This window comes from Erithacus rubecula (genome assembly GCF_903797595.1).
Source record: "Erithacus rubecula genome assembly, chromosome: 11".
Classification (NCBI taxonomy): Eukaryota; Metazoa; Chordata; class Aves; order Passeriformes; family Muscicapidae; genus Erithacus; species Erithacus rubecula.
In genome coordinates, this window is record NC_136663.1 from 4,152,854 (window position 1) to 4,180,140 (window position 27,287).

Here is a 27,287-nt window from a genome sequence, read left to right on the forward strand (position 1 = left end):
CTGTCATACAACCAGCATCACTCACAAAAAACCAGCAACACCAGGTGCCAGAGGTGACAACAGGAGGGTGCATGTCTGCTCCTGATCCACCTTTCCAAGAACAGCTGTTTTCCCTCAGCATAGCCAGCACTGACATGGGCAGACATCAGCCCCCAGCCTCCCTTTCACACCCAGAAACCTCCAACCAGTTCCCACCTTCATTTGTGGATTTCTGACAACACTAAGGTCCCACAAGAACTGCATTTTCCTTCTCTGTGGAAAAAAAAAAATAAATTGGGAATGTCTCATTTACAAGAACAAAACAGTTTGTTTGAGGAAGTCCCAGAGGTAATTTTAAGAGAAGCAAGCCATTAAGCCAGGCTCAGAGGGCAGAGCTGATGCTGCCCCAAGACTTCACAGAGGGCTCCAGGGGATTTTGCAAACCAGCCTCTCCCACGGACACCCTACATGGTAACACAATATCACTCACCTAAGACACAGGGTACTCAAATTAGTGAAAAACTAATTTTTCTATACCTTGAATATTTGATTCATTATCAGAATTAAGGATGAGTAAGTAATTACAGTAATTGGTTCTGATTTCTCAAATAATTCTGGAATGATGGCTGAGGTTTTAGGCTGAGATAAATCTAGGCAAATTCAATAAGAAACTGTCTGTTATGAAGCAGTAACTTGCAGAAACAGAATAGCTCCCTTATGTTTCTTTCTTAAATACAACTAAACACCTGCAAATTTATGCAAAATAGCTCATTTACACATTGACAATACTGACAGCTTGCTTAGAACAAAATAGATGCCGTGGACAAATTTTTTTTTAATCACTTTCCTAGAGGGGAAAAACAATGCCTGGATCAAGCCTGCACAGGAGCCTGCTGATGGCAGGGAGGGAAAGATGATGCTCATCTCAGAGCTCAGATCAAGCCTCAGCTGCCTCCTCTCCTCCACCCACATCTCCAGACCTCCAGCACCTTACACAGGCGTCTGGGCAAGGCAGACACCCTGCAGCTCATTCTCCTTTTGACAACACCTCTTTACAGTATTTTCCCCACATTTTCCTAGAGGAAATCAGAGTGTTAATATTATGACTTATAAGCTTAATCCTCCAGACCTCAGCACACAGTGAGGCAAAAATTAAAGACTATTTTCCCTTCAACTGCCATGACCTTCTGGAGCAGCGCTGCCCAGAAAAGTGTTTGCAGAGAGTTTTCTACATGTACAAAAAATGCTGTTTGGCAGGAAGAAACACAGTAGTTTTGGGAGAGAAGTAAAAAAGGCTAAACAGGCTCAGACAGCAGTTCCCATCTTGCCAGTTCTTTCTCCTGGTGAACAAAATGGCCCACTTGCCATAACTGCTGCCAAAACTCTGCAGGATCAGGTCTAAACAGAGATTTCAAAGCCACCATGAGTCATCTACTATTCTTTCTTGGTAAGACTCAACGCTGGGTGGGACACAGACACAGAAAAAAAAAATCAATTTGCAGGAAACCTCAGTCATGGAAAAATATACTTCAGAACATCTCACGGGGACTACATAAATAGCAAAAGAGAAATGAGAAAACAAAGTACTTCTATCTGAAAAGACTATGATGCACTGCCTGCTCTTCAAATGGTTTCAGCAGCCCTTCAGCTGTGACAGAGAGGACAGCTGAGCTCCCTGGAAGACACCAGCAGCCATGGGTGCTTCCCCAGGGCAGCCAAGAAAACCACAAGTGAGGCATGTGCTCTTCATGTGAAGGCAATTGCATCTTACTTGAATCGAAAGAGAAAATACAAGTACAAACAATCCAATGGTTTCACCTCTTGTGTGTCACATTCAAATCTGGTTGGGAATAAGAACACTTACTCTTTAAATAAAGAAAAGCCCAACAGCAGGGTTGGCTTTAGCCAGGTAGTGGAGTGCAGTTATGATGTCCTGCCATGGCCACAACCCCTCAGGCTACTGAAAGTGTTGGAAAGATGAAGTTAATTACTCCTGCTGGTTTATTTCCCCTCTGCCCAAGGGCTTCCTGGAGGCTTCAAGCAGGAGTCAGCCCAGCTGATGGTGAGAGAAGCCTGTGCTGCAAGGCTTGTCTGACCCAATGCAACACAGTGAGCACTATGCTCACCAGTGGGTGTTTTCTGGGTGGGTCAGAGACAAGCAGGAAGAACAAGAAATGAGTATTTCTGACTAAAAAAAATCCTGCCAGAAGGCTGGCTGGTAAATTGGGAGAAGTTTCTAGGAAGCAGTTCAGTGATGAGTCAGTGCCAATGGCAAGGAAGGGCCCCAGGACAGAGCATCAGCAGATCCTGGAGGGAAAAGAGAAGCAAGTTCTTGCACAGGCAGACAACCAGAAACTGCAACTGGCTGTGAATGAGCCTCTTGCACAGGCTGGGACAGAGGCTGTCAGAGCCCTGCTCTGTGGGACATTGTCTGCCTGGCACTGCCTTTTGTCTCTGCGCTCTGGAACACTTGTCCCAGAGAAAAGAGGACCCTCTGTGCCAGGACCACCTTCCCCAGCCTTGGGAAAGAAGATGTAAAGTGCCCCCAGCTCACTGGGATCTTTTATCAGCAGGCTTATCTTATTTCTCCCAGGAAAGAGTCCTCATGTGAAAGCTGCACACGAGGGCTCGCTGCACCAGCAGAAAGAAAAATGTAAGACAGGAATCAGGCTCACTCACAGCCTGACCTGAAAAATGCAATCCAGGAAATGCAGTTTAATCCTTTCTTCACCAGCAGGTGTAAGCCAGGAAAATAGATCTCAACACCATGAATATTCTGAATACTTGCTGCTGTCAGTATAGTGTGCACAGGGCTCCCCCACTCAGGGAGAAAAGTCTCCTTCTGTCACACAATCCCACCAATAATGATGAGGATTCTCATCCTCAGCCCTGCAACTCCTCTCCCAGAGGCTTTCTATGGGTGGCCAGTGGAGGGATGCTCTTTCTCTTCTGCAAAATATGCACCCCACCACCATTCACCTTTTTTATTATCCCTGCCCTTTTATTACAGACTTTCCCCCTAAATAGCGAGTTCCTTAGGGCAGAAGAGAATTTATTTTATTTATTCCTCCTCTGCCATAGAAAACAGGATAGAGAAGGAAGGGACAATGTTATAACACCAAGGTAACTAATGCAAACTGGCTATTTTACTGTCAAATCCTACTGGAGGTGTAGCACCATTTTATTTGATAGAGCTCACTGTGGTCCACTCTGCATTCCCAGGGAGCAAAAGAGAAGATTTAAGAGCAAACAAATCACAGAAAACCAAAGAGCACAAAGGTACTAACACCACACACAGCTGACACTGGTTTCAGCGTGGACTTGGCACAGATGGGCACACCCTGCGTGCCAGGGTTCATTCCCACCCAGCCCCACTCCCAGACACTTTTACTGGCATCCAAGCAAGCATGGCAGCCCAGTAAGACTCTCCCAGGTCATTAGCTCAGCATTAAAGCCCTACATCCCATGCTGGCAATAAACCCTGGCCAGGCTGTCACCCTTGCTGAGCTGACACCACGCTCACTGCAGGAGCAGCAGCAGATCCTCTGGCACCTGCTCTACCCCCCTTCCCTGACCCTTTCCCAGCAAGATTTCCCTGACCTGCATCTATTTAGACTTGTTCAAGCCACAACTGTTTTTAAATAGAAGGTTTTATTCTCTGAGACAAAACTGGCCTCCTTCTGGGGTGTGTGGTTTCCTGGTGCCATCCCAGCTCCTTTGGGTCCCAGCTCTCCCATGTAGGAGCAGCAGCCACCAGACAGCTTCTCCCCCTCTCCCCACACCAGCAGATGGGTGCCTGGGGGCTGGGGCTGTCTGACAGACACGAGCCCCACTCCCACTTTGTTATGTAAACCCCCAGGTTTCGGTGTTTATCTGCTTGAAGGATCCAGAAATCACTAAATGCCACCACAGTGTGTGGGCACGAGGAGCGAGGGATGTGCCAAGTGCTCGGGGCAGTGGCGATGGCACACGGTGCCCCCGGTGCTACCTCCCACTGCTACTGTGGGGAAACAGAGAAAACTCTGAATTCCAAGGACAAAAATATATATCAATACAAAATTCATGATCTTCTAATCCACATTTCACTCCTGTTTGTCCACCCCCCCACAGGAGCCAGGGTAAGGGTGAGTGTCCCATCCACTGCAAGGACTGGGATTGCCTCGTGCCACCCTGGACACCTGTGCCAGGAGCTGAGGGAGCAACATGGCAAATATGTTGTAAATAAAACCAGCAAAATGGAGCTTTTTCCATCAGTCCCTCCACCACTTTCTGCCTTCCAGGGTGTCTGCACTTGCAGAGCTGGTATGTACATGTACCAGATGATCTTAAATCCATAGAAGTGAGGGACAGGGCAGGTGCACCTGGCTAAATATCTGTTAAAAACTTATTTATATATCTAAAACAAACAAAAAAATGAATTGACACTATATATCCATCTCTATCCTGCAGCTCAGCAGAGCTGAGGTCTGGCCCTGCATAGGTGGGTGCAAAGAAGCCAGGCTGCACACAAGCTGCACACACATCCCACTTCTCAGAGGGCAGAAAAAGCATAGCAAGCAGCACCTAAATATGGACTGAAAAAGCCCTTATTTTGGCAAAAAGAACCAAAAAAAGGTTTTGCAAAGGGAAAGAAAAAAAGACACAGCAGCAACTCCTGTCAGGCAAATGATCACGACCAAATCTCAGCTCCTGCAAGAGCTTCCAGGGTACAGGGCATGTGAGAGCAAGTTAAAAACACATCATCAAATAATTGCCAGGCAGACAATAGGAGGAAAAGGCATGTGAAGATTTGCTCTTGCCCTCCTCCTTCCTCATCCTTAGCCAACACCAGGTGCTTACTGATATCAGAAACTCTAGAAGAAAATCAAAGTGCTTCTTCAGCTCTGTTATACACAGTTTTAGGACCACTGGCCAATGCTGATTCTCATTAAAGCTTTATTATTATTATTACCATTATTATTATTTCAAATTGCTTGCTACAAAATACCTGAAAAACAACATGAAATTAAGGAACCACCTGTTTGCAGCCAAGGCATCAGAAAGGTGCTGCTCCTCATGGAGCATGATGGCTTCCTGCACAAATCCAGAAATTTCAGACACTGAGTTTCTCCTTCGATGTATTCACTGGGTACAGACAGAGAGAAGATAAAACTGGAAGCCTCTATGAACATTAGCAACTGATATCTTCCTTATTATGTCATTTCAAGGGAATAACACTTGTGGTAATGCCAGCATTTAAGTGCATTCCCCTGGAACTTCTTTCCCTGAAGGTTTGATAACCTGTTTTAAATCCATTTTCAGAGTAAAACCCAAGTTCAGCTGGCTGAACTTTCCCTTAATCATGCAAGAGATTTCTCAAATCACTGCTGGAGATAAAGACCCGCTCCCTTAAAACATCTTTCTTCCATCACAGATACACCTGCAGTCTAAAGAGCACTTCCTAAATTACAGGAATAACAATGTCAAAATTACACAACCCTTTACACTTTATTATTATTTAGAGTAATAAAAATCTCTAGGAGAGGCATGAGATTGCAGCACACTTTGTGAAAGATTAATTTCACCAGCAATGATCACCTTCCTAGTACTTATAATTTCATTTGCACTCATGTGAAACAGCATCTTCAGCAGTTTAAAGAAGCTGCAGTTCTGGTAACAGCACACTCTTTCTCAGCTGAGAGAGAGCAGGACATACCTGTCAACAACAGCGTTTTTTGTGGCAGGAGTTCAAGCCTCTCAAAATAAGAAGAGCATCATGGCCTTCAGGAAAAGTGAATTTATTAAGTCTTTTCTAGTTAGACCAGAGCCTCAACACTAATTTTCAATAGTCCTGAAAAGGATGATGCTATAAATCAAGATAAAACTAAAAACCCAAATGAGTATTTAAATTAAATCCTTCAATCTTCTCTACTTAGGAAAGTTAAATCTTGGCAAAACCAAATTCAACCCCTGTACCTCTCAATAACCTTTCATTCAATCAGCTGAAGCACATCTCTGTAAATTTGAACAGGTCTTTTCAGAGGGATCTGACCTTGGCCCTGTCCCACAGGGAGCTCTGGCCAAGCCTGGGGCTGGGCTCCTCTCTAGAGGGGAGGGCAGATCCAGGCTCAGTATCCTGGCCAGAAAACCCTGCACCAAGATGGGTGATGGGGACACCATGGGAGGTCACCCATGTGCTGCACCCCCAGGGCAAGGAGAGGCCAGACACACTATCCCACTGCAAAAAATCTGATTTTACAGGTTTAGTGCTACCTCATGGCAGGAGGAATGGCCTCTTTCAGCTACAGGCAAGGGCAGGGCAGGTGCACAGGGGGGACAGGCTGCTGCCATCAGTGCCCCGAGCCTGGATGGGGGACCCCAGCATCCCTGGGGAGTGCTCAGCATCACAGGGAAACAGTGATGCTGAGAAAAGGGCTCTCCAGCAGCAAAGGGAGGGTAGCTCACAGATTCAAACGCAGAGCTTTCCAAATTCTAGCTAAGCTGGTCAGGATTTTACCCTGAGATCCAAGTCACAAGGTCAACACTCTGTGAGCATCATGAGGTGGTTGGAAATTAAGTTCCCTGGTTACCTGCGAGCCTCTGGCATGAGCTCACCCTTATCAAATGGTAGAGACGGCACAGGAGGGAAAACACAAATTCTTGAGCGATTATAAAGACACTCGAAAGAGAGCTCCCACCCTTCGAGCTGCAAACACAGCCAGCTCGAAACACAATGCAAACAGGGAGCTTTTGTCCCAGCAGCCATGGGCACACCGACCTCACCGTGACATCCACACTTAGCATCTTCCACCAGGGTCAAACCAGCAGAGCTTCATCCACCCTGTCCCAAACAGCCTCACCGCAGTACGGCTACAGCACATCGTGCAGATGTCCCGAGAGGGATGCGGGGCTCGCACAGACCTGGGCACACAATGGGCATTGTCCTTCTGTGTGCAGAGCCTGCTCAGCCCGGGGAAACGCTTCCAAAGCCAATGGAGCTGCTCTGACCCGAAGCACGGTCCAGCCAGGACCGGGAGGCACCTTGGGCTGAAGATTTCTTAGAGAGCATCACGCCAAGTAACGAAAACCAGCAACTGGCAGAAAACGCTTTCATGCGAGAAACCCACCCGGGTTGTGTCAGTACGTTTAGTAACTCTCAAGGTTTTCCCAAAACCCAAAAGCGGCGGGTGCGGAAGGGACGTGGCAGGGTCACGGCTCCGCCAGTGCCGGGGACACTGAAGTTCACCACATCGCCGAGTTTCCCAACCAGCCGCCCGCGCTGACCGCAGGGCACGACCGCACCGACCAAACCCGCCCATTCCACAGCACGAGAAACGCGTGAACAGTCCCGCGTGTGTCCGACAAACACCTCCCCGCGGCACAGCCTGCCCCAGCAAAGCGCCCGGGCAGGGAATTCACTTGAAAACAGCCGCTGAAGTCACCGCAGCGCCCCGGGCCGGGCGCCCACTCCGGGGCACCCGCGGCCGCGCCCGCCCGCACCCACCTCCGGCCCCCGCGGCCGCGGGTGCCCCATGGTGCTGCCAGATCCAGCGGGTGCTGTCAGAGCCAGCGGGTCCCGTCCCCCTCGCGGGGCAGCGAGCAGCCGGAGCAGCGCCCGGAGCCCAAGGAGCCCAAGCAGCCCGTCTGCACCGCCCCGCCCGCCGGGCTCGGGCGCGCTGCCCAGGCCCGGCCCCCGGGCCCGCCCCGCTGAGGGCAGCGCCGCTCCGGGCCCGGGGCGGGACTGAGGGCCGGCCGGGCCCGAGGAGCCGGGGGAGAGCACGGGCAGCTGAAGGGGAGGAACTCGCTGATTTCAGCCCAACTTTGCAGCCTGTGCCGGGGTTTGGGGCTCCTGCTCCCAGTGCCGCTTCCACCGGGAGCACGGTTCTCCCCTTCGTAGTCCAGGAGGGAAAAGCCAAGGTTCCACATCGGCACCGAGAAACTGCGTTTGGCCAGGGAAACAGATTGGAAAAGCCAGCGCAAATTAACAATTATTAATTGCACATGCCATGCATTTTTTTTTTTTAGCATAAGACAACCCAATAATTACAGTCCGGTGCTGTTTGGATCCGAGCCGCCCTCCCCTGCACATGCTGCATTTACCGTGTTACTTCCCATATGCCCTTTTTAATATGCAAAGCGAGAGAGAATTTTTTTTTGTGCTTGCCGAAGCTTTGAACTGACATGCGGATAAGCAAAATTCCCGGCAGGTTTCTGCTATAACCCAGCCGTGAGCGCTGGTGGAATGCCCAAAATCTGTCTGCAGCACTGCAGCTCTCACTGCTGTGGCTGTATGGGGAGAGCTTGGTGATTTCTTCCAGGGAACTCGGTGATTCCACTTCTAAATCTACAGCAAGACTTCAGCATGATCATTCTGTTATTAGGATATTTTTCTTCCTTAAATTATTTTAATTTTTATTTCTTTAAATCACGAGGAACCATGGTCCTCAAATGTAGATGAGATAAATAACCCAGCTTTGATCACTGCTGGTTCAGAGGCAGCCTCTGTCCCCTACTCCGACTGTACAATACTAAAGTATCACATTCTTAACCAGAGCAGCACCTGCCTTTTTTATGGGCACCCCTGTAAAACGCTGGCTCAGCTTGTTTACACTGGGTTTACTGTGACTTGGCTTACCAACACCTTAACAAAACCAGTGTAAGTGCTTCACACCCAAAATCAAACTTAGAAATCTAAGGTGGGTTCCCAATAGCATTGCAACTCATGGGGCTGGGCTCAAACACTGCTCCATTCAGCACCTGTGCAGAGCTGTGAGTCAAGGTGGCTCAGCAGTGCTGGCTGCACTGAGCAAGGAAAAAGTCAGCACAGACATTTGTAGCACTCAGTGTCAGGAGAGAGCAAAGCAAGAGAGGAAATTGGGGTGGAACACTGCAGAGCAATGGGAAATATTCTGAGTTTCCCAATATCAGTGCCATTTCCACCCCAAAGAGTGGGCAGAGCCATGTTCCAGGCACGCACATTGCCACACACTGCAGAGAGGTTTCATGATAGACATATGGAATAGGAATGAGTGGAGAGATGGCACAGGGAGCATCCCCCAGGGCACCCACCTGCCCAATCTCTGCCATCCTCCCTGGACACACCTCTGTCCACCCCCAGCTCCCAGGTGGCCAGCAGGGGATCTCTGCACCTCCCATCTCTGCACACCTCTCCACTTGTGTTGATGCAATGCAGAGACATATCAGACACAGAGAAAAACAACTTTCTCTGCAGACAGACTCCTGCCCAGAGCTCATTTCAGTGCTCATCCCCTACGTGACTGGCTGATTTCTGGCAAATCTTTCCAAATCCATAAACCTTAGCTCACTTAATATGTATTTAATCTCTCTGCTGTAGGTTTATGTTGGCAGTGAGCAGGGTTAGAAAAGAGAGAAGAAGCAGAAGAGAGCAGCCAGTGTAGGAGAGTATTTTGGCATCTACTTTGCACAGTTTCCCCCTCTGCAGCATCACAACAGATCAGGTTCTCCACACACAGTTATCATCTCTCCCAGGGAAACACCACTGTCTGTGCCCATGTCCCATTAGTGGTTTTCTACACTTCCCAGAACCTTCCCTGTCCCAGAGGCAATTCATAAAGTAGATACTTGGCACATACCCTCGAAAATATCTTGAGCTCTAAAGAAGCACAGTATTATGTGTCAGGAGTTTCTTTGCTTCTCTCCCACCTGCTTTTCAATCTTCAGGAACTTCCACACATCCCTCAGAGGATGCCTGGTGTCATCACAGGAGTGTGAAGTTTTCTTTTTTAAGATGAGACTGGTGCAGAGTGCTCTGAGTGACAGTCAGGGATTGAGGCTGCTGCAGTCTGTAAAACCAAGATGCTGATATTAGCAATCTTTTTAAAAATTGTTATTATTATTTAGTCATACTTCATATTTTTTCCCTCTCTCTCCAAAAATTTTCACTTCCATGCCCGATGAGGTGGCCAAAAGTGGAGCTACAGAGGCATGTAGAGACATCTGCAGAAGAGCTCTTGGTGACTAAAAGCTGGTGCTGCTGCACACCAAACCCAAACCACCAGCTGAAAGATAATACAGGAAAAGAAACAGGCTTTCTTTTAAAATAAGGACATTGTCTTCAATCTCAGTCACCACTTGGCATCACAACACAGGGAGGAGGGGGAGGACCAGAGAGCTGCAGGACACTAGAGAAATTCCAAACGAGATAAGGCTTTAAGGGGGAAAAAAGGGGGGGAAATAAATGCCAAACTAAGAGCAGGCAGGAGTGAACACGTGACAGCACAAAGAAACCATTTTTTCACAACCTGAGAAACACTCTCCCCTTCCTCTGTGGCAAAAGGCAGTTTTGGTAATGGGTTGGAGTACAGGAAGGATCTCAGCAGAGCCACATCGGGGATCTGTCTGACACGTTGAACACAGGTGTCACCTAAACACAGGGTTTTACCCATAGATATTTTTACCACCCATTTGCTTTTCCTTTGTTAAATGAGCCCAGCTACACCAGTACAAGCCCCAGCCCTGGCTGTTCCTCAGCCCAGAGAACTGCTCACAGCAACCAACACATCAAAGACAGAAAAATAAATAAAAACAACCATCAAATTCCAGGGTGAAGCCTGGAGCATCTTTCATATCTGCAGGCATTAAAAGGGTCTTTTTCCTCCATGTAGTTTCCCTTTAGCCATTCAGGGGCTTTCTGACACCAAGTGTGGGTCATGTTGGTGCCCCTGCAAAGCCATGGGGACCAGAGGGAAACTAGGGGAAAAAAAAAGGAGTTGTTTTTCCCCCAGCTCAGTCACATTTGGGAAGGAGCCTGCAGAGCTCCAGGGGAGGGAGGAATCAGCTTTATCACCCTTGGTGAGGTGAGGATTTACTTTGGCTGTGTGTAAAGTCAGACTCCAGCTTGGGACATCACTGTGCCTCCTGCTCCTGCAGCCTGTCCCCAACCTCCCCTGAAGATGTCCTGACTACAGAGCAAAGGTTTTTATGGCCCACAGCACAGTGAAAAAAGAGCTATTTTACTCTATCCCAGAGAGTCACCTCACTAGGGATGGGAAATGTGCTTTGCTGCAGGCATTTCAGAGCAGTGCAATGAGAAAGGGCCTCAAGATCCTCCCAAGAGGGGCAGGAGGGATGGGGCAGAACAGTGCTCAGCTCCCACCCCAACTCCAATGCCCCCACAGCAGGCAGTGGAGCCCTGTGGAGTCTGCACCAGGCATTCCAGAAAAACCCTGTGGATCCACACAGAGGCAGCCACTGGTGACACTGCCAAGGATGGAGCAACCCAAGGCAATCCAATGTGAGCCAGCTGGCATTAAGCCACATATATGCACAAAAAAAAAAAAAAAAAAAAAAAAAAAAAAAAAAATTTTCATTGTTTCGTCTCATAAAACCAGTATTCCAAAAGGGAAAGGCAGGGTTGCTTGTAGAAATCACATTATCAAGTACTTTTTTTCCTGCTCTTCCCTTCAAGGACCACTATTGTCCTCCTAACTCTGAGGGAACAGGCAGGGGAGGAAATTTTGTTGAAAGGCACTTCAGCATCAAGTTCCTGACTAGGCCACAGGGCCTCCTGGGAGTTGTAGTCTTGTCTTCTCCCATAAAAACTGCTTTTTCTGCCAAAATTCCATAGCAGTATAATACCTCCCATGACACAGCAGCAACACCCCTGCACAGTCAGGTGACAGTGGGACCCTGGACTTTAGATGCTACAGGACACCCCTGGGGGCTGCTCAGGATCCAAACCTTATCAGATTTGGCCAGAATATTTCAGTTTTCTTTCACACCCTTCTCCTTTCACAGGATTCCCATGGAAACACAAACAATGGTCTTGCTGTTTGTGTTTGGTTGGGGCTTTTTTTCCTTCTCTCGGCGAGGGGGGGTGTGGATGAAAGTGGTAAATGAAAAACTTTAAAAACTCCAGAAAATTAAAAAGGAGAAGAAGAAAAAAATACATTGAATAATACATGAGATACCACTTCTAGCTTGATTTTCCAGGCAGCAGTGCATCTCCCCTCTGTATCACCCTTTCAGAGCCTCAGGGGACAGAAACATGCCTCAGAACTTAAATAATGCATATTTCTTGTTTCACGAACTTGCTTTTGGGCAGGAAATGCCCGAATCCAAGCTGTCCCACCCTTTTCCTCACTGGAGCATCGTTGCACAGATACCTGGATGCCACCGTGTGGCAGCTGCCCCAAGCTGTGGAGGGACAGGGATAGGGACAGAGCAAGGGAAAGGCAAGGCTTTAAGGGGGAAAAAGAGGAGGGGGGGGTAATAAAATTAAAAAAAAAAAAGAAAAAAAAAAGAAAAAAAAAAAAGAAGGGTTGGGCTTTTTTTTGCAGCAATTCACAAAACTTCAAGGAATGCCAAGCACGTCAGTAGATGAAGCACAGGATCTGGAGGAAGGAGAGAGTGCAAACCAGCTCCGTATGGTGTTGAGCTCAGGCACACTGTATTTCTATTTAAAGCCCTGCAGGAACGTGAGTGCCAGGTTCGAGTGAGCTCAACAAGTCCTGCTGAAAATAATTTACACAGTCCTCTCTACCACGGGGTCTGGTTATCTGACAGCTTTTAATGCCTTACCATTCCCACACGGCAGGATACAACCCACCTTTTTCTGCTGGAGGACAAACTCCTCATCTGAAAGGTGTTTAATTAATGACAGATATCAGTGGGACTTTCCTGGGGTCCACATCAGTTTTGTGATGAGGACATGGACTGTAGAGTGTTTAGTGCCACCCCTTCTTTTCCCCTCCACGTGGGAAACAATGCTGGGTGGTGCCCTGAAGATGAGGATTGTGCTACCAATGCTGTCCCCAGGCACATCCTGCCGGCCAAACCATCATTCCTCCTCTACCAGCACCCTAAAACTGTCTCCTGCCAGGAGGCAGCAAGAAGAAAACAATGCACAGCCCAGGGTCTGGGGTATGCCTCATTCTTCCACCCTCTGCCTCTGAGAAATACCTTATTTTCCCATTAAGTACCTCTGGGGTATGTCTCAGTTTCCCCTCGTCTACCTCAACAGCACTGCTTCTCATTTATTCCAAGGTGCAGTTCATTGAAGGGAGAATTACATGTTTTATCATTTGTCCATAACAGGTTGTCAAGTCACCGTGTCATTATTAGCAATGGGAAAGGAACTAAGTAAATTATTCTTAAAGTATGCAATGAGCACTTGAGTAAGCGTTAAGTAATGAGCGTTTCTTTAGCGAGGAATCCGAGCGAGACACACTCCACCCATTTTGTTAACAGACAAAGGCTTATATAAGCTGGATGTTACATAAAACCCTGAAAGAGGGAGCCGGAGCACTCCCCCACCTTTGGGTGACAGCTTTGTGCAGCCCACGGGTACCTGAACTGACCCCGAAGCAGCTCCCACTGAGAGGGGCAGGCTGGAGCTGGCAGGAGCCAGTGGCAGGGACAGAGGTGTCCTGTGTGTGCTGCCACCAGCCTGAGCACGGCTGAGGTGGCGGGTCCGGATTCCCCCAGCTCCTGCACATTTATCACCCGTGATGATCCAGGAACGTGCCTCTGCTCTCGGGAGGCAGGGCAGGCTAAACACCACCCACCCCCAGGGTGTCATCCCCAGGGAATTATAACTGGTGCATGCAAGAGGGGTATGGCTATGGGAAAGCTTCTCTGCGCCTCTTCCTGTCTCCAGGGATCTGCAGGAAAGGGACTTTCCAAGACAGAAGTTCTGTCTTTGTGATTTCCCAGCTCCTGGCAGCTGACTCTTTCAATAATTTGACAGGTCAGTTCTTAAATTCTCGTGAACTTTCAACTTCTGCCACATCATGTGACAAAACCTACCACAATTTACCATAATTTATCTGTAGAGAAAAAGGGATCTACATCTTGCAACATCAATTACTAGAGCTAAAAAAAGCAGGCTGGGAGGGGGTGCAGCCTCTTCATCACATCTTGTGTGCCTGAAAGCCTGTCTATCTTGAGAAAAATCATCTGTCTCCATAAAGAAAGACTTTTCCTCCCTAGACATCTTGTATCACACCTTAAAATGCACAATTCCAACACTCAGACATCAGATTCAGCTGGCAGCAGCAGTTGCTTCCTAGACACAAGGTAAAAAAAAAAAAAAAAAAAGTCTCAGAGAACAGAATTAGCAATTCTCTTCATGGCCCAGACACCAGATCCTCCAAATGCAGGTATCAGATGCAGTTGCACAAGAAGTTGGGGACACTTATCTGGTTGGGGGAAGAAAAGGAGAGAGAAAGATCTTTAGGCAAAGGGTTTTTGGGCAGGCAGAGCAAAACGTGTCAGGAGTTACTCTCAGAACTACAAGGGAGTCATTCATGGCTGCAATCAGTTTGCTCTGTGGTACTTGCAGGAACATGCCAAGGCTGCTCTGTGATTCTGCCCGACTGACTTAGTGTTTGTGATTTGCCTGACCTTTGCTCTAAATAAATGGGAGCCACACAGAGGGAATTTTGATGCAAGTCCCCCTACATCTATAGCATCCTCCCTGGCTGCAACCCACTGGGTTCCTGGGGCTTTGTTTTAAGGGAGAGACAGACAGAAGGCAGGCAGGAGGGGAAAATGAAGAAATGAAATGCAAGCTGTCTGGCCCACACAATTAAAAAAAAAAAAAAAAAAAAAAAAAAGAGAATAAAAGAAAAAGAAAGAAAAAGAAAGCAGAATAGCCTGGCTTTGTTTTCTGTCATGTTATTTATCTTGCTTCAGAATTAAATCCAGATGACATAGATAAGACAGGGGTGACCCCTAGTGCCCTTTCCAGCTGCAGCTTCCACTGTTATTCCCTGTATTGATATTAGAGCATAAACAGAGGGAAGAAGCGGCACCTTTCAGATTTGTTCTTCATTCACAAAGCCTCTCTCTCCCCTTTCAGAAACCAGATCTCATTTCCTCTCACTACTGAAACTCTATCACTGCAAGGCATTCAGTGCAACATCCCTTTGTCACTGTTGTCTGGGAACAAAATTAAACACATTTACTTGTGTAAGAACTTATTATATTCCATTGACTATTTATCATAGGACATTTATATTTATCACCTTACATAAAAGAAAGAAGAGCTTATTTTGCTAACTCTGGGCTTGTCAATAGCTAAGAACAGCCATTCAAACTCCTGAGAAGAGACCTTTGTCTTGTAAAAAGTGCATTTTTCAGCACCAAGGCGCTGAAAGGAGCGAGTCTTTCCTGTGACAGCCATCAGCATGCACCACTTTTTTTTTTCTTTTTTTTTTTTCTTTCAGCAATGTCAAAACTCTCTGTTCTTGTGAATCAGCCTGCACCAGACATACCCCACTCACTGTGCTGGGGGATGCTCATCAGGGGCTTTTCCTCGTGTTACTGTGAGGGAACAGCTCCTCTTTCACAAAAACCTTGAGACACCCCCTCACAGATTACTTTGGGATGCAGAATTTTTCTTGAGGAAATAAATTATCTTAGGCACAAGGCTGAAAGATTTTTATCTTCCTGTAATGTGAACACTTGGGGCACTTCCTGCCCTGCTGAGGTCAGGGCTGGGCCCACCAGCACCCTGTGTGGGTGGTACCACATCAGCTACATCTCAAAATCTCACACATTCCATGGGCTCTCATCAGGCAAAGAAGCCACCTGCTAACAGTCCCCACGGTGACATTTCTATCCTCAAAAGAGCAGCAAACTCCCCTGTGCAGCATCATAGTCTGCCTCATCTGATGCCTCTTCAGCTCTTTTTTTTTTGTATTTTTCAGCTCTGGCAGTCACCACCACAGCAGTCCTGCTGCACAAAGGCTCCTCTGCAGAGCCCAGACCCTCAGAGCTGGCACCCTCACTGCTTGAGCCCCAGGAATGCTCCAACACTTCCCAAAAGCAATTCTCCAGCTCAGCCTGGGGGAATCCTTGGGAGACACAGGATGTGACATGTTGCTGTCACCCCCATCACCATTCAGCTGGCACCTCCTTCCCCTTTTGCCACCCACCAGCCATTTCTTCACCAGAAACTACTCCTAGGTCTCAGCCAGTCCTTCCTCCCCAACAATTTTTTGCTTTCACACAGCCTCATTCATCCCCTGAGTTCCTTCTTAAGTTTCCTGCTGGCTCCATCACCTCCTCAGGCAGACAAACACCATCACCCCTTTCCCAAACCAGCCCTGTTCCTGATTGTCCCAAGACTCAGCCCAAGTGAGGCTGGATCAGCCACAGGTGAGGCTGGTTGATGCCTCTCTAACAAATGTTTTACTCTTTGCAGGGCTGGGCTGGCTGAAAGTAAAGCAGCTGCATTTTTTGCAGTTTTACTAAAAGTTTATCATCTGCTTTGGATATAGAATGGTTCAGGTTGGAAGGGACCATAAAGATCCTCCAGTTCTACCCCCTGCCATGGGCAGGGACACCTTCCACTATCCCAGCTTGCTCCAAGCCTCATCCTACCTGGACTTGGACACTTCCAGGGATCCAGGGCATTCCCCAGCTTCTCTGGGCACTCTGTGCCAGGGCCTCACCACCCTCACAGGGGAGAATTTTTTTTCCTAATAACCAATTTAAACACACCTTCTGTCAATTTGAATCTAATCTTCCTTGTCCTGTCACTCCATGCCCTTGTCCACTGTCCCTCTCCAGCTCTCTTGGAGCCCCTTTAGGCACTGGACAGGGCTCCCAGGTCCCACTGGAGCCTTCTCTTCTTCAGGCAGAACACCCCAAATGTTTCAGCCTGGCTCCAGAGCAGAGGTGCTCCAGGCCCCTGAATATCAGGGATATAATCCTGCTCTACTTATGTGCCTGTTCTCTGAATCATTTTCCCCTGATTTTGTATTTCTCTGTTCCCATATTCCTTGTTTACATGAAAAGCAACAGTTTCTGAATTGAAGTTCCTCCTAATGTTTTATTTTTAAGCTAGGTTTCAAGGGGGAGGGGAGTAGGAATTGTGCTAGTCATTGCATAATTTTGGTTTTATCTGGTGTAAATCTGATTTTCTTCTGAGATATCCCATGCTTCCCAGCATGACACCAACTCTGCATTGCTCTCATGTCTCTGGATCCAGCACTGCTCCAAGCTTCTCTCTTTATTTCAAAGATGTGCAAATATATCATCCTCAGAGCTACTGTTTGCTTATTTCACAATATTCCACATTCTTTCTCCAGTGAGTTTGTTTTCCTTGTTAGCTTTAGTAAACACCTTTTTAAATTTCTTCATTGCTGTTCTGACTGTGTATGATCCCATACAGAGAAGACACAATAAAATCTCTTTCTATAACACACATATCTTTCTACAGATGCACTTTCCCCTATATTCTTATTTTTGCTTAGTGCTAGCACTTTGTATTCCAGTAATGCTCTGCATCTAAAACAATCTGTCAGCTTACATGTGCCTGTAAGTAGTGGGAGTGTTAGTTTTGAATATTTTCATTTAAACTCTAGCTTTGTTCCCTCACATTGTTAAAATGCTCAGAATTAGCTCATCACTTTAATATTTTATTATCACAGGAATGAGCTTCTTTGCATGCTTTTGCAATATTCCACTTTCCAGGTTCCTCAAATCTTTGTTAATACTTTTGAAAAGTTACTCTTGAGAAGTGAAAATGCTTTCTTGGATGTCACCTGAATGTCAGAATCTGAACCAGGCAATGCTGAATTTGACACAAATCCAAACACTGAACCAGTCCTTCATCAAGTAAAGTAAAATCATCATCATTAAAAAGGCTTTCATTAAAGACAGGAGGTTTTTTCCATCCAAAGGCTACACTGGTTCAAGGAAACTATAAATCCTGTGGTTTGCCTGATGCTACAGGTCAGACTAGATGATCAGAACAGTTTATTCTGTTATTCATGCCGAAAAACTTACAAATATCCGGACAAACTGCATCTGGTAGAGAGATGGTCAAAGGAGATAAGGGAGCTGCTGCTTCTGCTCTTAAATGCTCAAAAATTCGCCTGCAGTCCTGCTGAGACAGTCACTTCTCACCCAGAGATCAATAATGCAGCTGCTCTCACTTGCTTTATTTTTTTATCTGAGCTGTGTTCTAACTTTCAAAGCTTTCCTGTTGTAAGAAAACTGCACTTGATCCTGCTGGTGATGGAAAGCCAATGTTTTACCAATGATTATTGTTGCTTTAGTGTCCCCCCCCCCAGCTTGTGACTCCTGTAAATCACAAGTTGGCTCACTCAGAGGAGTTTGGGAGATGCAGCTCCCAGATCTTGCTCCTTCACACTTCAGCTGAAGCCCCTGTGCTGGGGCCATGAGTTTAGCAGCCAGGATGGCTCTGTCCCCTCCAGCCACCACCCTGACTCCCACAGGGCTGCACACACTGTCTCCCAGAGGCAGGGAGGTCACAGGAAAGAGGATTTTTATGTGGTAGCCCATTGGATGGATTGCAATAGGAAAAAACAAATGGGTCTGAATGAGTCATGAAACTTTTAATACACCATGAGCTGGAAAAACCCACTGGACATGCTGTGGCACCACACAACACAGGGAACATGGGATGGAGCAGATCCCACCCCCCAACACAATGCCCATGAAGAAAGGTTTTATTTTTCCTGCTGAAAATCCATCAGGAAGCATAAAGCTTCTCTCAAAAAAGTCATTTTCCTATTTGCCAAGCGCACATGCAAAAAAGGCAATCAGAAAAGCTGAGCACTGCCTTTCCAGAGTTTAGACCAAACTCAAAGCTGCCATCAGTCCCAGTTCCCTGCACTCTGCTCCCAGTTTGCTCAGGTCCTCCACTAAAGCCAACAGCAAATTCTCTACTCTTCTTTTTCCCCCCCCAATTTCAGTTGTTTTGCACAGTTCAAGTAAAACACGTAAAACCAGACTTTGCCATAGGGTGAAAACTGAAAAAAGGAAACAAGTGAAAAATAAAATAAAAAAAACAATTAAAGAAAGACAGAACCTGGCATACAAAGCCCCAGCAGAGTCCAGTCAATTATTTGTGTTTGTACTCACCAGCACAGGAGCTGCACAGCTCTCAGAAGAGCATGGCTGGGGGTATATTCTCACCTTCCTCTAATTCCATCCATAAATCTGGGAAGAGCAGAGCATTACAAATCTCAGTGTGCTTGGCAGATAAAAACACCCAAGTGCTAAGCACAGGATGGGTTGCCTTCATGTGGAATCCTTTCTGAAGGCAGTAACTGGACACAGGTGGGGCTGGGATCAGCCTGTGGAGCAGAGGTGTGATTACCACAGTGAGTGAAACACCCGTTTGCCCAGCTAACCCATCAGGTCCTCTTTAAGCAGAGGGAAAATTTAAAGAAAAAATATTTACAATTTTTACATTTCACCCAGTTTTTGAACCCCCTTAGCTGCCAGTCAGTGTTCTACTGTAGATTTCTGACAATTATTTACAAACACATGAACAAGAATAACAAACTGAGCAGCCAGTGGCACACAGCCTCAGAGGTGTTAGTCTTTACTAAACCTTCACATGAAAGTGGCCCTGAAGTGCCAGATTCCCATTTTACCCTCTGTCACACTTACAGAGGGAGCATGAACCTGACTCAGAACCGGTTCTTCAGCAATTTAATTGTCAGGCTCACCTACAGCAGCTGATAATAGCAGCACACCCAGGAATGGGATGCTTAGCTTTTACTTTATTTTTTTAACAGTCTTTGGTTTTTATCTTTCTGTCAGCCCCTAATGCATACCTGGATTCCCAATTATTTCAGAGAGGCCAGAGGAAGGTCACTGCTGGAATTTTCTGGCTCTTCTGCATGTAGGTAGGTGACATGAATTCAAGGGGTTTGGTTGGCATCTGCTCCACAGCCCAGTTTCCAACTGAAGGCACTGGAGGTTTCTGTGCCCATAAAGGGGCTGGCATTTATTTGGGGGTCACACCAAAATTCCTGGCATCTCTCCAGGCTGGTCCTTATGCAAATAACCAGCATTTACTTGGAATTTGCATTAATGTGTAACTGAAAAGCTGCTTCTGAGGATGTCTGTTTCCAAGTCTTGGGGTTCTCCCCATAATCAAATATCTCCAGGCTGGTTTAGGGGAGCAGAGGCAGCTGCTGGGTGTGATTCAGAGCTGCATGTCAGTGTTTGGTATTGACTTAATAAACCAAGGGCTGCCTGAGCAAACTGCCCATCCCAGATCCAAACACCCTTATCTCCTGGCAGCGCTGTTCCTCCCCATTTAAAGCAAAATTACACTTTGGAGTCAGGAATGAAACCAAGCTAACAAGGCAGAGAACAACTTCACATCACTTTCTCCTGCTGTCTGTGGAATTCCCAAAATCAACCACGCCATCAACAAGTACCCCAGTGAGCCAGCCCAGCAAACTCCTGCTCCAAGCAGCCAGCACTTACCTGGATCTGACCTGGATTCCCTCCAGAGCCTCCAGGAGTGATGCAAATGCTGCTCTTGGGCGTCAGTCCATGGGAAACTGCGCGATCCCAGCACCGTGCTGCAGACACAGCTGCCTCTGGAGCCTTTCAGGAGGGACTCCTGAGGCAGCCCCACTGCTCTGGCAGCCAGATGCCCCACGAGTGGGTGAATGGAGAGATAAGCAGGTGAGGACACGCCAGCAGCAGCGCGGGATCGCCGGCACAGCTCCAGCTCCGGGCGCTTCCTCTTTCCAACGTCACTGGTGTTACACGGAAGGACCCAACAGCAAGTGCTTCATGGCCCTTTTCTTCTTCTTTTATAATAAGAATGTTTCAATTCTTATTGTTTTAAATGTAGGAAGAAGGGAGTTTTTATCTTGGAGAAAAAAAAAAACTTGTGTGATATTCCTGCATCTAAGCTCACTGAATGGAAAGATCTGCAGTTTTCAGAAAAGCAGGCACAGCTAGGAGCCTGGCCAGTCATTCTTCATCAGTTTTGGAAGATCTATGCTGTGAGGACATTCACACTACTTTACAAGTGGGTGAATAGGGGCAGGCAAGTGTGGGACTGCACAGTGAAGGCTGAGGAAAAGGAGCTTCAGGATTGCAAGAACAGCCAGCCCAGGTACAGTGTGCTCCTCTGGTATGAAACCACTGGGGTGTTTCAAATATCTGACAGGTTGGCTCTGCTTCTCTTCTGCTGCCTCTGGTGCCTGTCTGGTCCCAGGGGAGCCAGGTGCTCACAGCATCTGCTCCCACAGGACACAGCCAGGTCCAGGAGGCTTCCTGGGAACCAACTGAGGAGGGAGCACACTCCACAGTCACTGAGCAAGACAGTTGTGGCATATTTAGGTGTCCAAATACTGATTTTTGTGCAAACAGGTGGCAAGTGGGTATATTTCTTATAAACTCTTGAGAAGTGCTTCAATCTAGGTGTTGGGAAGGTTGTCTCATCTTTATTCTGAATGGTTTTTCTTTTCCATTAACTTTTTCTTTTGATGGGCTGAGCCCACAGAGCAAAGCTCTGCTTAAGCTCAATAAGGATGAAAAGGGATGCTGAGATCTCCTGGGAGAGATCTAAGTGAAAAACCTCCTGGAAACAGAGTAGTGGAGGGAAAAAAAAAAAAAAAAAAAAGATGACGGTGAGGTTTATTTTATTCAGTTGGTATTTATTTAGTGATAATATTTAGTGACTGTTTGAAGGTCAGTGTTTGTTTCAGCAAACTTGCTATCAGTGAGCAGCTGAGTCATCCTACCTTGTGCACACGGGGAGAAGCATCCTCATGCAACACCATGGCTTCTTCATGTTTTCACCCCAAATCTGCTGCATTTTTAAAGCACTGAACACACGATGCTGCTGATTGCCCAACTCCTCTGGCTTGCTGAAAACCCATCCTGGCCTTTCTGCACTGCAAACACCAGCCTGGAACCTTTTAACCTGCCAGTGACACACTCTGCTGATTTTTGGGAGACTCCTTGTGACTCCAAAGTCATGAGCTGTCCATCTTTTGAAAAGCAGATTTTAGAAGGATGTTGTAAAAACAACACCTTTGCCTTCTGATTGCAAAAGAAACCCAGAGTTTCCTTCAGGAGATTACAGCCCCCCATTCAAACAGGGCTGTTTAGGGTGGTACCACTATTTATGGCTTTGCTGATGGAGACTCACACAATGATAGTCTGGGCAAAGGCTGGTTTTAATTAGGAGCACTGAGAGTTGTTAAGTGACCAAATACAGTACTGAGTCACAGCACCGGAACAGTACTGGAGATTGCTTAGGGCCATGGAGTTCAGTCCTGCCTTTAAAAATTTTTCCTAAGGCTGTTCCCCTGGGAGGAGGAAGCCAGTGGGGTATTTGGCATCACCACTTCAGCAGGAACCACAAACGTGTCTGATCAGAGGCTACACAGGAGGATTTTGTGGCCTCTTCAGAGCAGACACGCTGAAATTTCCTTCAGTGGAGACACACAGCTGAGGAGGGCATTTCTAACATCCTCACACAGTCCCAAAAACACTTAATTAAACACCAGCCAGCCCTTCAATCACCACTTTTGCTTGGGATGGTGTAGTTCTGTGAAAGTGGAAGTGACCTGAGATGCTCTCCCCTAACTCTGCACAGAGCTGTGACTGGGCAGGAGCTGTGCTGAGAAGGATTCTTTGCCCCTTACTACATTCCCCTCCTGCTCCCAGTTTGCTGCAGGAAGGCTCATCCCTTCCTCACTCATGGCAGGAGGAAACTTTTAGAAAGATGCAACAGATGCAGCAAGCCTTGGTTCCCGGTTTGGGGGAAGATAAATTGTCTTCTGGGAATTGTAGTCCCAGGAAACACGAATTTGCAGCCTTCCTGGGAAGGTGAGCCAGGAAAGCTGGCAGCCTGCAGCTGTTTCCATAGCCCCAGTGCAAGAGAAAATGTGTTGAGATTGAGGGAAATTTTTATAGGCAACTCTGCTTGGAAATTAGCAAGCTCCAGCTGGAAAACTTGAACATGTTTAGGAGAATTAGATACCAAGAAAGAAACTCTTTCTGCCATGATGAGGGTTGGAAAAGGATGATATTTCTTGGAGTCTCTAGTCATAGGGAAATTAGCCTTGGGATTCCATGGGAGGTTTGAATGCTGCTTGAGGAGAGAGCATTGGCTGGCCAGAGGGCCAGGTACAGATGAACCCTTATGGCTTAACAGGCATGAAAATGTTCTGCCAGAGTTGAAGAAAGCAGGTTTGCAAAATGGAAATGGAAAGTTTGGACCCCAATCTGCACCAGCCTGGCAGAGGACAAGAGCTGCTCTTCCTGGGGATGAGGTGAGGAGCAGAAATATGGATAGAGCTGGAAGAAGAACCTGCTGGTATGAAGGAAGAACTGCCGACAGAAAGTGCACAGCAGTTGGTTGTGGTTTGCAGAAGCCACCACAGTGTTTGCAGGCTGCAAGAGGCACAGGAAGTGTTTCTATGGACTGAAGAGCTGAACCCAACACAGACATCAGGCTGGGAAATCAGACAGCAAACACTGTGCTTGCCCACAGCTTCAAATGCTTTATAGGGCAAGTCATTTATATTCTTATTCTGGAAAAGACTATTATGTCCTTGTTTGTGAGGAGAAATGCTGTCCTCTGGCTATGTAAAATTCTGCACAGCATGTTCTGTGGAAAGCCTAAATGCATTATCCAAAAGTCCTGGAGCCCTCTGGGAGCTCCATCACCCCACTCAAATCCACTTGCACAGCCAGCAGCCTGCACACTGTCCCTCCTGGGGCTGGCCTGGCCTTGGCTCAGTGCTCTACCCATCCCAGGGGCCCAGGCTGTTGCTAGAAAGTCACATTTATGTACAAACAGCTCAGCTGGGAGGGTTTGGTTTCAGCACTGAGGCTGGCTCACGTGTGGCTGCTGCAGTGCATCCTCTGCAGCCTCTCTGAGCTGGGTCAGAGGCTTTGGTTAAAAAACTGCCATTCCTTTTCCTGCTCTGGTGGTTTGGGGTGCAGCATCCATGCCTGCTGCACTCACCAGCTGAACACTAAATAACTGGAAATAATAACCAGTGAAGACATTTATGAGCTGAGTGAGGCCCTAGGACAATAAAGGAAGCTTGATGGTAGCTCATTCATTACCATCTGCACATATTAGCAGTAAAGCTGACACCAGCAGACAGAACCACAGGCCTACAAAGACCTCTTAACATTATTTTCCACTTTTACAAATTTAATTAGCTCTTTCCCCCTCAAGCAGCAAAATACAAAAATATTTTTTCCAGGTAATACAGCCATTTTCTAGGTAAAGAAGTGAACACTAAAGCAGAAAAACCTATATTAGAACTGTTATTCTCATTTTCTACATGGACATTTTTGGTTTTTCTCCGAAAGGAGCAGTCTTTTTGTTCAGTGTCATAACTCATAGGCTTCTAAACCAGAATGCTGATGGATGGAGTCTCAAAAGGTGGGATTTAATCTGATTTCGCACATCTTTCTCTGGCTTTACTGAGCTGCTGTAAGTTTAGACAGGAATAGTCATACTTTCTGTTTCAAGGGTAAGATGTGGTGATCTCTGATTCTCCTTGCCCACAGCTGGCAGCTTCTCAGGGCTCTTGCAATTTTGTAAGGGGACATTTTGCCTTGTACCACAGCACTGAGCAGAACTGTAAGAAAACCTTATCAGAATAAGATAACACCTCCCTGACAGAACTGAGTGGTTCATTCTCAGTAATCAGAGCTGGCCTGAGCAGCCTGGTCCAGCTGCTGTTGACATGAGGGCTTTGGGACAGCTGTAGCCAACCCCAGGGTGTTCCCAGATAACAAACAGATAGCAGTGTGCTCATTCAAGGTCTGGGTTTAGCCAGCAGCTCATGTTGGTATGTGTTGATTCCTGCAGGAAGATAATCTTTGTGCTGCTAAGGCAGATTTTGGTTTCCAGAACAACCTGGTAATGGAGCTATTCTTTTTGTTAATTATGCTGTCCAAACAGAATCTTGTGGACCTGATTTTCTGCTATTAGAAAAAGAAAACTAATCATACCAGCATACACATGACAAGACTGAGTAAAGACTCAGCTATTGTACCAGCAGCTCAGCCTGTCTTTCCCAGAAAGAAAATGATTCACATATCCCATGACACCATCCCACCATGCAGTTTTCCTGGGATCCTGGATTTCCTAATGCTGTGACGTCTGATCCCAGTTTGTGGTGAATAAAGTGATGTTAACTGACCACTTATTCACTATCATCTCAGGAGTAACATGATACCTTCCCCATGCACAAAACAAACCTTAGACTCTGTAAGACTTACCAGCCTCACTTCTGAGCCTTACAGAATTCTTACTAGCATTTGGGAAAACCAGCAAGAAAAGAGGGCACAAACCTTTCAAAGATGAATATTCCTATTACACCATACCCTGGGGGATTTTTTAATGACTTCTCCAGCAATACAGAATGCATTTGTGCCATCAGGTATCTTTTTGATATGTAGGGGCCTGGAAACCCTGCTCATCCCTGCTGTCCCCTCCCCAGGCTGCATTTGGGAATGAGTCATTCCTGTATTTCTACTGAAAGCATGGCAAGGTCCTGTCAGATCCCTGGGTGCAAGATGGGACAAGGGGGAACAGTTTCAAACCAAAAGAGGAGAGATTTAAACTATATATTAGAAAAGGGTTCTTTGTGGGGGTGGTGAAGCCCAGGCACCCAGAACCTGTGGCTGCCCAAACCCTGGAAGTGTCCAGGGATGGGTTGGATGGAGCTTGGAGCACCCTGGGATAGTGGAAGTTGAAATGAGATAATCTTTAAGATCCCTTTCAACCCAAACCATTCCATGATATCCAGAATGAGCAGGACCAAGCAACAGAACACCCAGCAGCACCTCATCCTGGGGACACCCTGGCTTTTCCTCCCAGCAGCACAAGGATGGAAAACACATAGGCACGTTTGCTTTACACAATAAAACAACCAAAAGGCTCCAGCTCTGCCTTTCTTCGACAGAAAAGCAGCCAGAGAACTGCCCTCTCCCACGAGCCTGGTGCTCAGCCTATGAGATAATACAGGCTGGCCTTTTCTTTGCAGCTGTATTGTTTTAGTGCTTTGGAAAATAGCAGCAGGCTGAGCAATGAGTCATCTGTCACTAGATGGGGTTAAAGTAATTTCCGTTTTCTGTTGCCATGGGGAAATCAACGTCCTAAGATTTGTCCTTTCTCCCACTCAAACACGTGGGAGTAGAAAGCCTGAAACCCAGCAGGACTAAACATTTTTTTTTTTTAATTGTTTTTTATATATTTTTTTTTTTTGTCCCCTTATAAACAAACTTCCCTCCGTGGCCTTGCAGCTGTCAGTCTGTTCCCGGAATCGCCCGGTTAACAATGTCATTCCCCTTGGATTGCAAAAAATCCAGAAGCAGAGTTAAGTAAATATTTGACATTCATATAGGAGTTGCTTCATGTTATCACTTGAAGAGTCTCTCTTTCTTGTAAAGTTTTGCATGTGCATTCGAGGGGAAATTATAAACTTGATATTATTCAAATAAAGTTGAAACTTCAAAGGAAAAGTAAATTAAAGTGGCTGCTTCCCCAGCATATAGTGTCAGGATATAGTGACTAATAGAAACAGGAAAGAGGAAATTGCAGTAAATACCATTTAAAAACCTTGATAATGTATAGTTTACATGAGTAGCAGCACAGCAACATCTAGTGTTGATCAGGAATATAGCTGGAAGTTATCACATGCTTTGTTAATGGTATTTTGAAGAAATTAAGTGTTTCCTGGACCATGACACCACTGCCAAGCCCAGCTCCTTCTCCCCTGTGTTCCCCACTGTGTCAGCTCCATGTCAGTGCCTGGGTTAGCTCTGCAGAATGCTCCCAGTCTGCCTGGATCATCAGGAGCATCACTGGGCTTCTGCTTAAGCACCAACTCAAGAGAGCTACAGATTTAAATGTGATTCAGCACCACAGTGGCCAAAACTTCCAGCATCTCAACTGAAACTAGGAAAGCTATTCCTGCCTCAGAGCTGATCCCTTTACCAGCAAACATTGCTGTCAAACTGGCAGAGCACTCAAAGTTACTCCTTTCCCTAGAAATGAGTGTGCAAGTGTAAAATTGCCACTGTAAGTGGTGTCTTAGAGTAGGCCCTGCTTTCACCCTCCTGTATTTCCCCACAAGTGCAGGGATTACTGTATTGTGCAGTTTAAGACTATATATTAAAAAATAAAAAAAAATTGTGGTGCATATCTCAAGACACCTCTTTTTATTTAAAAGACACCTGAGGTTCAAAGTTAAGTTACAGCTCCTACTGCATGAAGTTTGCTTCATCTTCAGTAAGATAATGTCCTTTAGGTTTTCTCAAACAAAACAAAGTTAATGACTGGCTGCTTTCCAAGTCCAGCTGTCTTGCAACTCCCTGTGAACAGATTTTTTGCCACATTTAAGTTTATTACATTATCTAATTAGTGTGACTGTGTAGGTGCATGGAATGCACTGGAGGAGAGGAGAAAATACAAGTGTACAAAATTCTGTTATATAATTTGCTATGGGAACATGATTATTACGGAGACCTGGATTGCTCTCTGGATTGTTTTCAGCAATTTTTGGAGTGAGCAGTTAGGC

General features: G+C 46.5%; 1 protein-coding gene across 3 annotated transcripts in view; it reads right to left on the reverse strand.

Annotated features, from left to right (window-relative positions):
- The window catches only part of PLD1 (phospholipase D1), a 71,618-nt gene extending 52,538 nt beyond the window's left edge, over positions 1-19,080 (reverse strand). Inside the window, exons 1-2 of one of the 3 annotated variants that reach the window (XM_079315479.1) lie at positions 18,838-19,080; positions 9,573-9,782 (exon numbers count right to left, since the gene is read on the reverse strand). The gene's annotated coding sequence lies outside the window, so the exon portion shown is untranslated. Of the gene's footprint in view, positions 1-7,462; positions 7,636-9,572; positions 9,783-18,837 lie in introns of those variants that run through there. The other 2 variants (XM_079315480.1, XM_079315478.1) reach the window with 2 other exon arrangements.
- Between the last annotated feature and the right edge of the window lie 8,207 nt (positions 19,081-27,287).